Genomic DNA, 4,749 nt, shown 5'->3' on the forward strand with positions numbered 1-4,749 from the left:
AGTCGTATACCTATCGTTATAGTACGCTATCTATAATAAGAGCTAATACTATGATTCTTCTTATCGTTCCTATTCTTCTAAGGTAGCTTCCTCCTTAGGTTTTATATCTTATTTAGATCCACCTATCTCCTTTTGAGATTCCGTACCTAGGTAGTCCCCCTATACTATATTACTCTAGCTATCGGCTACCTTCTAAGCTCCCTATAAAGTATTAGCCTTTATTTCTTTATAACCGGCTATACCGTCGTCCATTATATATAGCGTTAGACTACTCTTATAATCTTTTATACGGTATCCGGATTTTCCGTATCTATAGTATAGGTTATTTTTCTTATATTTCTCTCGCTCTAACTATAGTAATCTACGAGACCTATTGTTCCTAACCTTAGGTTATCCTCCTTACGCTTTCTAGTAAGTAGAACTACTACGTTAGATCATATCTAAGTCCATTAGTTCTCCGTAGTATTATTTATTCTTATAAGTTATACCCCCTATAAAAGTCCCTTTTCTTTCTATCTAGCGTTTATATAACTAGTTATTAGTCTTAATAGAGAGTTTAATAAGCGATTTATACTCATTAGGACGATCTATCCCTATCTTATCTTTAACTGAATCCTTTAGCCCCTAATAATAGACTAAGGCGAAAGCTTTATCTTCCTAATCTAGTTTCGAAGCATAGCGTTAGAATATAGCGTAATACCGCGTAGCGGATTCTATTTATTTAAGTTAATAGATCCTCTAGGCTACTAACTATTCCTCTCCTAGCATCCTAAAGATCTACTTGATTCTTTCTTCAAAAACTAAGAAGTTTCTAAAGATTTCATTTATCTCTAGACTTCGCTACGCTAGTGTAGAGCTAAGGTAATCCCCTATAATAGGTTTAAACTACTCAAACGCTAACCTACGGAGCTAGAGTCCTACAAACAAAACCTTCTCGGTATAGGTAGGGTATTTAGTACGTTATAAGGTAAACACTACCTTTAACTATATAAGATACATACTAAGTTTACTTCTATCTCTATAGTACTATTTAACCTTAAGATTATCCTTTATTTTTCCGGCCTCTATATTATTAATAGTTAAAGTAGTAACGCTTATAGTAGAGGTATTAGGCTATTAAGTAAGTCTAGGCTTGGGTGACTTAGGGTTAGAGCTACTAGATATCGTTATTAAGTCCACTACTATCTAAGCTAGTAGTTAATATATTATAAGCTACTATATAATACGTAAGGTATCTATAGGTAAACCCACGATAGTTTACTTAGTGATATAGTAGGGAGGGACGCTATAGCTAAGACTAGAAACTAAGTATATAGTATGTAGATCTATACGTATAGTAGATAATCGTAAGGAACTCGATTTTCTATAACTATTATTGACTACGAGGAGAACTATATAGCTAAGTATAGCTATATATTACTTAGGATATATATTTAATATATTACTCTATTAGATATATTAAATATATTAATATGTTTCTGAGCCTATCTAGGTATATTACTCTATTGCCCCGCTAGGTTATGCTAATATGTTTACTAAGACACTGGCGTCTGACACGTTCTCCTTAGTCGACCTTCCTCCTTATCTTTCCCCTTGGCCTCCCATATGGTCGGTTCGTAACAACTTAGCTATTGTAACAACTATTGTAATAATCACTTTAAAGACTAGATAGTAGACTTATCTATTATCTATTACTATTTATAGTATATAAATAAAGTCTTGGCGGGTTTTGGGTTGGGTCAGGTCGGGTCAGCCTTAGAGCCGACCCGTTTCTTGGCGGGTCGGGCCGGATAAACCTATAACCCGACCCGACCCATGACCCGCCGGGCCGACCCGATCCATGTCAGAGCCTACAATGGAGGAACATGGTGAATTCTACTAGGTCCGGGGGACCGTCAGACTATATACCCTCGAGTAATTTACACAGGCCTACTAGCGCCGTCCGATGGCCTTCGGCCGAAGACCCTCGGAGTACCTTCCCTAACCGTTATTACATCGACTTAGCGTGGCCGTCAGTTACAGCCTCCCCTACTTTACTTCGAAGGCCCTCCTTCGACTAGGAGTTCTCTTCGAGCCCGTGTAGAGCCGTGGTCGCTACCATCCCTATAGAAATTTATCTATAGATAAACGAAATAGATCGGCCGGGGGTCTACTATAGAAAGCCCGCGGCCGGCATAATTCGGCCTTAGATAGCCGTCAATTGTACTTCACTAGCGTCTTAGACAGTGTTAGAGAGCGCCGTTAAGGTAACGATAGCGTGACCGTTTAACTCCGACTATCGGCGGTGACATTACCATTACCTCGTCTTAGTATTGATATATACGGTATTAACGAGGTCTTAGAGGGGTATAAATATCTTCTTTTCACCTTCGACCTCTTCGACTCCTAACTACTACTTCGTTTCTTCCCTTTCTCTTCCTATCGCCCGTACTTAGCTCGTCCGTCATCTTTATTTATCTTTATATCTTGAGAACCCTTTTATCGTTGACTATAGCACCTCGCTTAGCGAAGAAGCCTACTTAACGGTCGTCCTCTCAAGCTGTGGATCTTATAGATCGTTCTTGTGAGGGACTCTTTAGGACCACCGGTAGATATAGTGACGTAGGTAGCGAGCCAACTACTAGATAGCAGCTTTAGGGAGTGTCTGTATAGAGATTATCCACTATATTAGAAGAAGAACCGGAAAGGAGCTTACTCTCCCAGTGCTATAAGCTAGGATAGGGCCTACAGGCTTAGTGTGAGGGTTTAGAAAGAGTTCTATAACTAGCTAGCTAACCTAGTAATAAGGAGGATAAATCTGAGGAGAGAGAAGGAAGGAATAACTATCCTTCCTTTCTCCTTATATCCTCTAACGCGCCATAAGGAGGTAACTATTATCCTCACCTTCTTACTCCTTTCCTTTATTACGAGCTACTATATGACACGTAAGGTGTCCATAGGCAAACCCGCGATGGTTTACTTAGTGATATAGTAGGGAGGGACGCTATAGCTGAGACTAGAAACTAAGTATATAGTATATAGACCTATACGTATAGTAGATGATCGTGAGGAACTCGATTTTCTATAACTATTATTAACTACGAGGAGAACTATATAGCTAAGTACGGCTATATACTACTTAGGATACATATTTAATATATTGCTCTATTAGATATATTAAACATATTAATATATTTCTGAGCCTATCTAGGTATATTACTCTATTACCCCGCTAGGTTATGCTAATATATTTACTAAGATACTAGCGTCTGATACGTTCTCCTTAGTCAACCTTCCTCCTTATCTTTCCCCTTAGCCTCCTATATAGTCGGTTCGTAATACCTCCCCCTCCTCTAACGTATACGTTACCCTTAACGTACTTAAGGTAAGTGTATCCCTTCCCTTCTACCTTTTACTTCTTCCTTATAGCTAATTATACTAAAGGTTCTAAAACCCCCTCGATCCTAACGATACCGTAACTTAAGTAACGCTATTATAAAGCTCGGCTCCCGCGCTCCTAATCCCTACCTAGAGTATACTAAATCATACTCTATCTATATTATTTATCGTAGTTATTTAAAGTACGGTCCCTATACTAAAAAGAATATAACCTATTATAGTTACTTTTCTAAAGCCGAGTTTGATCGACTCGAAAATAAGAAGTAGGAGTTAATTTAGTAAGGTTAGGAGGCCTAAAATTTAATATTAGCCTTAGCTAAGTAATTATTAGAAACTTAGTAGCGTATCGCTAATGTGAATAAAAGAGTAGATATCCTAACGAAGCGTTAGGAGGATATAGTGAATCGTAAGGCGGCTACCTTAGGTTTACTTAATAATAGTAATAGTGTAGATATAGCGGTAATAGATATAGATCTCTTTATCTAGGATAATCCAGCTTTTAACGCGGTTATCTTTTCTAATCCGTCCCTCCCTTTTCCTAAGTTTAGAGATACGGGATAGCCTTCTAAGTTATCTAGTTAATAATTCTTTAGTACTATTATTCTTTATCCTAGTTCCTAAGCTTAATTCTAGATAATCTAATATAGTACTAATAGTATTTAATAATAAGTATCTTAGATACGTTTTCCCTTAGTTCCTAGGTATTAGGTTCTATTATTAACTAATATACTAGATATTACGTCGGTACTAGGAACCCTTAATAGACTAATATCTTTTCTAGCTTTATTTCTTACATCCCGTAGAGTCCTATATTAGTTATTCCTCGCTAGCATTTAGTATTAGTCTTATTTTCTAGTTCTAGTTCTTTCGGAATAATAGGTCGCATACTTATCCTTTAATAGTATTTCTTCTTTACTCTAGATAGTAAATTATCACTATATTCCTAAGTATTCTCTAAATTATCGTATTCTAACTACTTAACTAGGTATATATTAACGTACTTAATAGCTTCCGATCTAGGGCTGAAGTTAACTAATCTCTTAATCTTATACTTTAGTTCTCCTATTTCTTTATCGATCTCTACTAGTCCTAGCTTCGCGTTTAGATCCCTATATAGTTCTAGTAGGGATTTATGGAATACTAGGTATATTTCTAGTATCTTTAGGAGATCTAGTTTATATATAACTAGTCCTAGTTTCTTTTTAATGCGATATAGTCCGATTTTAGTATAATCTAGTTTATCGCTTAGTTATTTTATTTTGATGTTTTTTCTTCTTATATAGACTATCTCTCCCTCTTTAAGGTCTAGTCCCTTAGATCTTCTTTTATTTTCCCTTTTTACTATTTTTTCTGATATTTTTTATAATTCTT

Source organism: Cladophialophora immunda (genome assembly GCF_000835495.1).
Source record: "Cladophialophora immunda strain CBS 83496 unplaced genomic scaffold supercont1.6, whole genome shotgun sequence".
In the NCBI taxonomy this organism is placed as follows: domain Eukaryota; kingdom Fungi; phylum Ascomycota; class Eurotiomycetes; order Chaetothyriales; family Herpotrichiellaceae; genus Cladophialophora; species Cladophialophora immunda.